Source organism: Oxyura jamaicensis, chromosome 1 (genome assembly GCF_011077185.1).
Source record: "Oxyura jamaicensis isolate SHBP4307 breed ruddy duck chromosome 1, BPBGC_Ojam_1.0, whole genome shotgun sequence".
Lineage (NCBI taxonomy): Eukaryota > Metazoa > Chordata > Aves > Anseriformes > Anatidae > Oxyura > Oxyura jamaicensis.
This window is the reverse complement of record NC_048893.1, coordinates 82,039,182-82,049,973: the sequence shown is the minus strand read 5'-3', so window position 1 is coordinate 82,049,973 and position 10,792 is coordinate 82,039,182. Positions and strand designations below refer to the sequence as shown.

General features: G+C 40.1%; 1 long non-coding RNA gene across 1 annotated transcript in view; it reads left to right on the top strand.

The window, feature by feature from the left end:
• Nucleotides 1-9,216: 9,216 nt before the first annotated feature.
• LOC118160008 overlaps nt 9,217-10,792 on the top strand; it is a 2,545-nt gene continuing 969 nt past the window's right edge. The window contains exon 1 of the long non-coding RNA XR_004747301.1: nt 9,217-9,312. This is a non-coding gene — a long non-coding RNA (uncharacterized LOC118160008). The remainder of the gene's footprint in view (nt 9,313-10,792) is intronic.

The following is a 10,792-nucleotide window of genomic DNA, read 5'->3' as shown; positions in this document are numbered from 1 at the left end:
ATAAATTAATGTCAATTTGTGGCCATGGGTTCAACAGTTGTAAGTGAATTTGGGGTTTGGATGTGAACTACTAATCACTATTATTCCCAGTACAACAGATGGGTGGGAAATGAAAGAAGAATGCTTAGTCAGACTGATCCATATTTAACTCTGTTAAATTGCAGATTGTCAGCATGGCTTGTCACTCTCTGATGTTTTGCTGAGAAGAAAACTAAAACCAGGAGCAGCCCAAACTGTTAAAAGCTGATGTCAGAGATACTAAAGACTTTTCAAATTGAAAAAGAAAATCTGATAAGGCAAAAAGAAGAAAAAAACAGATTGGATTAATGATGTTGGAAACTGCCTCTACATCTTGAAAATCATGTGTTAATCCATGATGATTTGAGATCATCATCTGTGATGGACTGAGTCTGTGGGAGGACAGTATTCACCTTATTCAATTCCAAAAGAGAGCCAGATGTAGAGCACTGAGCCTGAGAGAAGCTCAGGTGGGCAACAGCAGACTGAAGTGCAGTAGCCCTAAGATGTGGCATCAGTAGAGCAAGAATAATCTCCTGAGATCAGTGTCACTGACAACCTGGTTATACTTGCAGATCCTTGCACCTTAGCACCTTGTAGACCTGACCACTCTTAGTCAACTTAGCTAACAGGTTGATTATAATTTTTATAACTATGCATTCTATTAATTACGGGCTTTAGGTCTTCTGATTAACTTGTGGCTTGGAAGGGAGGTTGTGGTATTGAATGACACAGGGAAAAACTGTGCTCTCAACACAGTCTTGGCTGTGCACTAAAAAAATAATGGTTACTGTCATGTACAGCTGTGGAAAATGAGAAAAAACATCTCGCGTGTGGCTCCCAGATTAGACCATGAATCAGGGACTTGGATGGAACCATGATGTGGCAAGCAGCAATGACCAAATGAAAGCTAGATTTTGCAGATCACTGCTGACAAAACAGCAGTGGCCAACCATCTTTGTGGTGCACGCACTGTTTCACTAGGCACTAGGTCCTGGTGGACCCCAAGAAAGTAGTAGGAGCATGCCCTTCATTACAGGACATCAGTCACTAGGTGACTTTGAAAAAGGCATCCCAGAGAAATACAGATACCTCTGGAATGTGGCTAATTCTGTGGTTCAGTGACATGTGAGCTGCAGTTTTAGAAACATAGATGACTCTTTCATCATGAATCTTAGTGTTCAAATTAACTTTTTAGAACTCTGTCACCTTCTGCCATCCACAGCCAAGACCACTTCTGTATTCTCAGGCCATGTTCTATGAGGAGCTGCAGTGCACTGGAGCTTTGCCTCTTGCTGGGATTTACCTTGTGACTGCTTTGCACAAGGACTCCTGTCAACTACCACTCTTCTGGTGTCTTCTCACATCTCACAAGTAGTATATTCAGCATGAGAGAAGGCTGCAAGAAAGTCATCAGCAAAATGAACCATTGGGCTGGATGAGGCACTTCAGAGGCAAATTCCAGAGTGGGAAGCACGGCCGAGTTTGAGCACGAAAGCTGAGGAGAGAAGGTCAAAGTCTAGACATTTGGGAGCAAAGATTCACTTTGAACAGAGAAGGGGCCCTGGTGGCCTCTAAAATTACCATAAATGTCTGTTTACAGGAAATGGTTGAACGGAACAGATCAAGTTAGGGTACCCGAGGGCCTTTAAAACTCAGAGAAATCCTGTGTTTATGGGGTAGACGGGAATTGGTCAAAGCTGGGAACATTGGAAAGTTGTTGGTAGACAGACTGGCTTCAGCCAACCAAAGCTCTGGGAAAGCAGGGCTCAGCTGACACATTCATTTGCAGATGGTAGCCCAGAGCAGTGTCCACACTGCAGAGCATATGCAACTCACAGGCTGCTTAATCTGCTTGCAAAATAAATGGGAAAATATCCCCACAGGGGAAACTTTATATACACTCAAGAGGTTCATTACAGTTGCAATCCGTGCTCCCTGAGCTGTTGAGCTTGTTCTCTTGAGTGCCTGAACAGCAGTGATCTAATACAAAAGTCTTACCAAGTTGTCTGAGTCTTTGCTCTCTTCAACCATCATATGGCTAAATGAGACTAGGGGAAAGAAATGGGGGTGGGGAGGAGAAGAAAAGTAAAGCAGAAGAAAAATGGGGCTCCCAATTACTGGCACACACATCTCCATGCAGACTAAGCAGCAAGGGCTCACAGTTAGCAAACTGCTCATTAGAGCCAAGGCATTAAGTCATTTCTCCAGGGAAGAATAAAACTGAACTCAGAGTCCAAAACTCTGCCAGAAAATGCAAGGCAGGGGGAGGGGAGGAGAAGTGGTTTGGGGGAAGAAAGTAAAAAGGAGGCATGGGGAAAAAAATACCAAGCAGAGAAAATGAATGGATGGTGGATAAGCCAGGAGAATGAAGGGTTTGAAGGGCAGGGAAGGAAACACTCAGAACTGAGAACAGCTGAACTGTGGGCTAACTAAGGTGTTACAGTACCCAGGAATTTCTTAGATTCTGTTCTCTCTAGGCTGTGGTGTAAACAGTTAAACAGGGAGTAATTTCTGCCCTGATGGAGAAAACAGCAAGTGCTTAAGCAGCTTTGTGACTACAGGGTCTGTCAGCACCCTGGACCTTGTTTCAGCATTGCCTGCTAACTTAGGCCTCCAAAGAAGTGTTTCAATGCAATGCAGCAGCAAAGCCACGCAGAGCCCTGACACAAGTGCTGTGGCTGCAGCGCCCAGGGACATATTGTAGACTTGGCTTTCTGGGAATGCTGGCTCCCTGTTGGTTGTTCAGTGGTCCTGATAGCAACCCTACAGCACCAGGTTCCCTGCTTCGCTTAGGCTGTCTTTATGTTTTCAGCAGCTTTTCTCTTGAATTATATGAAGGAATAAGTTAGTGGAGAATCAGGCTTATGGTGCTTTGCCTTTCACTAGAGCCTCCATCTGGCAAACCCAAGGCATTCTTGAGAGGTGAAACCACCTAGCTGGCTAGCTATAATCATGACTGCATTAAAGCTGGAACTGTATGGATAGGTGACGTGTATCATCCACCATCACCTAGCTATGCAATCAGAATTGGAACAGTTATAAGATTTCTTGCTTTGCAGTTATCAGCTGCAAGAAAATCTTTTGACCCAGAGTCAATGCGTGCATCCAGTTGGATCTGCAAAGTCTACGTGGGTGGTGATGCTAGGTTTCCATATCTGTATCTCCTGGGGAATGCCCTGCACATGCATCTAACTGGAATGGAATCATTATGCAAGACAAACATTAAATTCACAGAGGTTGTGAATCAACTCAGAGGTGCAGAGGATTTTATTCTTAGGAAGCTGGCCAAGAGAAATGTTCTCTCCAAAGTGGAACAGGCAGTTTGTAATGGGCCTAGCCATCAGGGAAGAAATGTCACCTTAGGCTTTCTAAGACTGCATCCCTTGAAGGTTTTCAAAACACAGCTGTACAAGGCCCTGAGCAATCTGACTGAGGTTTGCCTACAAGATGCTGCTTACTCCAGAGAGCTGGCAAACCAGACTATGTGAATGACCTTTGTGTTAGGGCAAAGTCAGACTGTTATAGCTCAAATCACTGATAAAGGTAATTTTTACTAACCTGCCTAACCTACATTACAGCAGATTAGCTCTGGCTCATGCTATGCCAGCTGAGCTTCATTGAAAGTTTGGTTGAAGGAACTGGATATGATAATGTGTTCAGCTTTCACCAATGTCTTGAAGATGTCTCTCTGCTTGGCCAATGATGACTGAATGTATCTGTTACTCAAAAGAATTCTGAGAGGTTATAGTATATCCTGGATGAGTGTCTATGAATGGGGAAATGAGAGTTTGGTTAACCACCATTAGACTATTTAAAAATAGTTTGTAATGGATTTCAAAAGGAACATGATATTTTGCATTGTGTTTAACTTCTAATGAGCTCTGACAGAGTCTTGGGTCTGGATTTGTGTGAGGTTTGCACTTTATTCTTATGTTGAAGATGAATTGCATTTAGTACGTGTCTGGTAGTACAGCAAGACATTAAGCTGCTACGGATGTTTCAAATTAGTCTTCTTTGCAAAATACTGGTAAACAATGGTAATACTAAACAAGGAACTGCTATGAGAAATTCCTAACTTTAAAAAGTTATTAAAATTACATAGTGTTTTCCATCTTCTGATCAGCCAGTCCATGATTTTTGCCTGGGGTGGTTGTCAAACTAAACGACCTACAATTCCCTAAGACACCACGGTTCCTCTTCAAGCATTGGCACATCTCTAATATTCTACAGTTCACTGGAACTTATTTCTTCCAAGATACATTAAAAGTTGCCATTGTATCCAACAATGGTGTTGACCATGCGGTGAGGACCATATCCTGACTCCTGACTGTACTTTAGGCCTCTGAGGTGTTATTATTTGCCTGTGTACATTGCAATAACTCTCAAACCACTGTGGCCCAGACCATAGATACCAGGCTTAAACAATGTGACCCTAGCTTTGTGTAAGCTTTACACTCAGCCTTCCAGCTCATGTTGCAACTACCTTATGAGGTCTCTGTTACTTTAGTATGGGATCATTATGTGTAAACAGGTAAGCAAGGGCAGGAAGGGCAGGAAGACACACTGAAGTCTCCCATGCTGCAAAGGCAGACAGATGCAATACACAGACCTTGTATTTTCTCCTTATTTTCCAAACAAAGGATCAACAGGATTGTTTCTGAAGGCTCTGGCTGTGGAGGCCAGAAAAACCAAATGACACATGATCTGAAAAAGATCTTGCCAACCTCATTTTAATGCCATGTTTAGGAGAGATTTTCAGGCAGAGCTAGGAAAAAAAGAAATTAGTCTTCTTACTCCTCTCCTGCAACAAGATGGAAAGAAAACCAAGTTAGAAAGAAAAGAAGGAGGTCTGAGCAGTCCCCATTCCTGTTTATTTTTTCATTGGCACAAGACACCCTTGCTTAGCATGGGCTAGGTTGCTGCTATGGGACCCTGCTAGGAGCTCGGAGGCTCACAACACACATGAGGCAATGGAAAAGCAGCAGGCAGGAACTGGAAATGGCTGAACTTTATTTTTCCAAAGTGAAGATCTTTGGTGGGCCACAGATTACTTGGAAATCAGACCCTACACCCCAGGATCCTGCAGCTGTCCTCCTCCCCTCTAATTTTTCTCTGTCAGATTTCAGAGCTATAATTAACTGCAAGGCCTTAGTGATACCATGTGAATGTGTGTATGTGTGTGTGAGTGTGTGTTTGTGCCTGGGCTCCCTCGCTGTAGTGGGCCTAATCCTCTACGGAAGATTGACAGGTTCACATGGAGAGTAACTTTTTAACTAATTCATTCCTATTTTCTCCTTTTGCTCTCTCTCTCTCTCTCTCTCTCTTCGCTTTGCTTCCCTCTTCCCTCCAGGCTGCAAAGGGTATAGTGAGACCAGGGAGATGGCAGCACCTTGCTCTACTTCTGTCCTGCATCTTTGCTGAGGTTCCTCCATACTGATCTGATGAACCATAGTGCAATCCCCATCCCAGGCATCTCTCGCTGCTCCCACAGTGACTGTTACAGCTGTCCAGGAAAGGGGTAATCAAGGGCAGTGAAGAGCTCCAGGTTAAAATTCAGATGCTGGAGCAGAAGAAGGCAGAGTTCATTTTTCATTCTTTCTTTGAGGGACTCCAGACATGTGCATCTGTCCAAGATGCACTTTGGACAGCTCTTTGCATCTTCTGACCACACCACCAGTGAGACAGAGCTCAGCAGTTGTGCATTTGCAAATACTTTTGTTTTTCCCTCTAGTAGTGGTAAAATACTTTGAAGACCTTTGCTGAAGACTTAGCAGCGTATCAGTGCTTTGGTCCAGACGCATAGCACTGACTGCTGGTTTGTTGCCAACTTTCACACACAGCCTTGTCAGTGAAAGACTTTGCACTGAAAGAGCAGGTGTGATCCCGTCCACATCCAAGAACTCCTTTGTATTAAACATGGTACAAGATAAAAGGTGCTTACTGATGTGCTGCTTCCTCTAGCTGAGCCAGGTTTCTGTGAACAAGCTTCTCAGTATATTGTGAGGTATCAAACTATGTTGTATTACAGCCTGTTGGATATGAAGGGTCTGTCTTCGCAATGATTTGCCAAAACCTTGAGCGAGGCAAAGAAAAAAGTATCTAAAGGCCAAAGCACACTACTCTTGCTCATATGAGGAATTACATCTGAGGCAATACACTAATCTTCAATAGTCCTTATCAATTCCATTGAAGTCACTCTCTATTTAAACACTGAGAGGAAAGGGAAGAGCATGATTTAGCACAAAAAAAGAAAACACAGAAGTTTTTTTTTTTTTTTAAATAAAATCTCTTGGTGTTTCAAATTAAGGAGTCCACAGTAATCATAGGAATTCCCAAATAATACTGCATTTTGTTGCATGGAGGAAGAGGTGGCTTAAACCATGCTTTCATGGAACTGTCATTGTGGAAGTAGATCAAAGTGCTAATAGGAGATTCTGTCTTGTAAGACAGACTATTGTAGTGGGAAGGAAAGACTGGAAAAGTCTACAAGGAGGACACTCCTTGATGTTCCAATGCATGGTAACACATAGCCATAGATTCCTAAAATCCTTTCCACAGGTTTCTACAAGCTGCAAAATCTGCTAAGCATTGTAGGCTTTTTTCAACACAAAAATGAATTACAGTGAGTACATCTGTAACACTACTTGAATTTCGGTTGGTTTTACTAGTACTATGCTGAGCTTGTGGTGCTTCCACATCATGGATTATTCTCAACTGATTAATATTTATCCATTAAAAAAAAAAAAATACCATGATATAAAAATTACCATGATATAAATCACATTTTTACAGGACCAGGATTGCCTGTTTGCATGGGTTGTCTGATTTTAAATCCCAACATAAGTGTAACATGCAATTTGGCCAAGGTCACAGAAGGTAAGTGTTGTAAGTGGTGTACTGGCCATCACAGAATGAGATGAAAGGGAGCTGGGAGGAGAATTCAGATTTTTTGATTTCTGACATCATCTAGCATAATCTCTTAATGATCCTCTGCATTAAACACAAAAACTGTTGTGCTACTAGCCCTAGATATGAACACATGGGGACCTGAAAACCACATCAGGGTTTTCTGATTGCCACTGGGAATGCCACATCAGTGAATACCTACCCACAAATAGCATTTAAATCTGTTGCAGCTGTATGCAAAAAGCAGCATTGTTGGACAATCTGTGCTGCTGTTTCCTTTATCTGTTTGTGCTGCTGCAGCTTCAGATATCATACAGGCAGTAGACAGAAAGAGTTCAGATCTAGAGACAATGATTTGCCAGGCTACATAAGACTTCTCTGAGTGAGTCTTTGGATGACAATCTGGATCCTTTCACATGAAAGCTCACAGACACTGAAAAGTCAGACAGTGACTTCGAATAGCTTGGTCTCTGGCAAGGCAACAAAACATAACATTTTTTTTCTCTGTGTCACTGTTTTAATTTAAATGAAGCATATGTATGCCTAATCCAACCTGATCTATCTCAGTTCTTGTATCTCATTAATCACTGACTTGTATTAGCACCTCACAATGTCATCCCTGTCACTGCAGAAAGCTGCTGAGACCACTGTCTCATCACAAGCATTCTGATGACTTGTCACTGGATTTTGTGTAAGCAACAAAACACCTAAGAAGCCAAAAACATTCCCCTCTAACACTATTGGCGTTAGAAGAATGATACAGACAAGAATCCATGTAAACTAATGGTCTCAAATACAAGTGGCAAATTCAGTAGTGCAGTCACTGCAAAAAACATCATAAAACTCGTATTTCTAGGAAGTTTTCACAAAATTACATCACCTAAAAATACCACTATTTTTTCAAAACAAGGTGACTTTAAATTGATCACTCCATTTTGCATTTAAATATTGGTTAAGATCACATGTTTTAAAACAGTTTTATTAAAAAATGAAAGTAGCCAAATAAATAAATAAATAAGCCAGTGACATAATCTAGGACATATATAAATATGCTATGTATTAGTTCATAGGTAACTGTCTTCCCACAGAGAGAGCTGAACAATACAACAGAGTTGAACTTTTTAAAAGACCAACTTTTATTAGCTCCAGCTATAATCTGCATTATCTCAACTGTTGAACTGAATGGTTCAGAGTATTTTTTTCATGGGGATAAAATTTGGTAAAGCAACATGCAGGCCAGGTTCCAATTAAAGCAGGTAGAATGACCCCTATTAACATTAACTCCATCAGTTTCAGTTGATATTTTTCACTCTCTGGTCTCATCTATCAGAAAAAATTAAAATGCTATGAACTATTGCCCAGAGATGGATTCACTTCAGTTGTACACAGAGATCTAATCTCCTTTAGACATATTTATTTACCACAAGCTCAAAGATAAACTATTTCAGGTCTTGCCATTGTGACTCTTTGTACTATGTACCAATTTCAAAATCTTTGCTTCTTTGTTCAGGGCTCCAACACACACATGACTCTCCCAGGCCTGGTACTGGGAATATGGGATGACTGGATCAGTCATTGCAGGTCAATTGTGAAGAGTTTACAATCTGAGGAAAGATTGGACAAAGCATCCATTTAATAATCTCAGACAAGAAAGAAATTAATGGAAATCCAAGTCTGAAGAAAATTTAGAAATAGATTTTTAAAAATTAATTAGTGTGTCTAGCTTTAATCACAGAAATACATGTCTATACAAAACAAATAGCACATTAGCCTAAACTATGACTGAGCAGTTGACTATATTTATAATCTTGATATAGACCTACAAAAAAATCAAATTAAGGATATAAGAATACAGGAACCACTTTAACCTTACAGAAAATCAAAGCTATTTGTCATTAAATGTAACATGTTTTGACCTGAAATAATTTCATTTTATTTTTGGTATAGCTGGTAGTCAGTGTAGAGCTGACTGTACAGTAGAAGGAATTTTCTGAAAATTTAAATGCAGAAGTTTCAGTTCAATTAGCTCTAATATCACTATCTACATTGTGATGTGTTCACTACAAAAATTATAGTTCTGGATGTGCAGGTCACAGGTGCATCTTGCAGGTATGGCTCTTAACCCGTATGTTGAAAGTCACTTTGGATTTAATTTTGAAAATTACTCTTATGAAGGATAGATGTGTTTGGCATTTAAAACAAGGAAGGGTTAAGCTGTTCTCTTGAACCTACTTCTGATATCCGTATGGGGCTGAAAACGCCAGCTCGCTGATTGATGGGTTCACATGGGGCGACCTTCACATTAGCAACGCGACTTTGGTTGCTGGGTAAACACAGGCAGATGGAACCAGCCCCGGTGATTTTGAGCAGTGACGGATGGTGAAGGTATTTCTGATCCACATCACACCGTGCAGATCCCATGAAAATTACTTGGCACAGGGCAGAAAGTATTAGATTCGGGTGACAAATAATTACCTGATATCAGCTGAGGTTTCTTTAGAAAGGTTATGCTGCAAATAACTAGCTTTTACATAACTTTGTTTTCATGGAGTGATAGAAAGTCAGACATATACAACTTATTTATTTGAGAAAATATAATCACCCAGTGACTAATAAATACAGGTCATTGGGAGCGTATATACAAGTGTCTTAGTAATTGTATTCCAGGATGGCTTAGGGTTTGGTGTGTTTTGGAGGGTTTTTGTTTGTCTGTTTAAAGCATGCATGCTTTTCCTTGATGCTATTCTGCTTTTTCAGTGGCAAAAAATTAACATACAGATGACATTTACTGATTTACTGAGATTCACAGAGGTTTCATGAGTTCTTGCTTTTCAAGGACTTTAGTTTAAAAGTTCTTGACTTTATTCCTTCTCTTTTCCTGGGTCTCTTGCTTTGGCAGCCAAATCTTTATTTTAAATAGGTGTGTGCCCAATAAATACTCATCTGAACTTCTGTTTTCAAAATAAGTACTTTTTTTTTTTTTTTTTTTTTTTTTTTTTTTTTGATGAGAAGACTACAAACACGTTTTGCCACTCTTTTGCTGATAGGTGTTTCTTCCTTATAATAACATCCTCAAACGTCCCGTGGTGAGTTAAAATGACTGTTTGCACCTTCTGTGCTGCATGCTACCATTCCTGCCAGGATAATCTGGTGTGGTTGTATCTGCTAGGACATCAATAACAAGCCTCAAAGTTGGTATGTGTCATCTCCCCAAGATGGAGTGTCTTGTTTCTCTGTCTGTGTTGTGCTGTAAAGCTTCTGTCACTATTTAAACCTTTCTTCACTAGAGATGGCAAAATTTCAGAATGGCCCAAAGTTCTTCCCTTGTCTAGATGGTGAAGGCATTCTCCTGTGTTACAATGCAAAGGAGTGCAAATGCGTACAAGTAATTGACTGAAATTTAAGTTTCTGGAATAGCTGAGGAAAAGAGGAGTTGATATAGCGGATAGAGGAATTGATATATCATTGATATAGCTATCAATGAGCAAAGAAACTATCTTTCAATTTCTTCTTCATTCTGGAATGGGTTATTTGTCTAGTTTTTAATTGGACTTATCTGTTTATTATAAACTCCATACAAGCTGTTAAGTTTTTATGTAGTTTCAGTAATCATGTTTACAGGCTTTTTTCCTTATATTTTTATTATAACTCACTCATCTTCCCTCTCACCTTTTTCTCTTCAGTTCTCTCACATTTTAGTCACCAGTCTCCTTTATTTTTTCTTTTCTTTTCTTTTCTTTTCTTTTCTTTTCTTTTCTTTTCTTTTCTTTTCTTTTCTTTTCTTTTCTTTTCTTTTCTTTTCTTTTCTTTTCTTTTCTTTTCTTTTCTTTTCTTTTCTTTTCTTTTCTTTTCTTTTCTTTTCTTT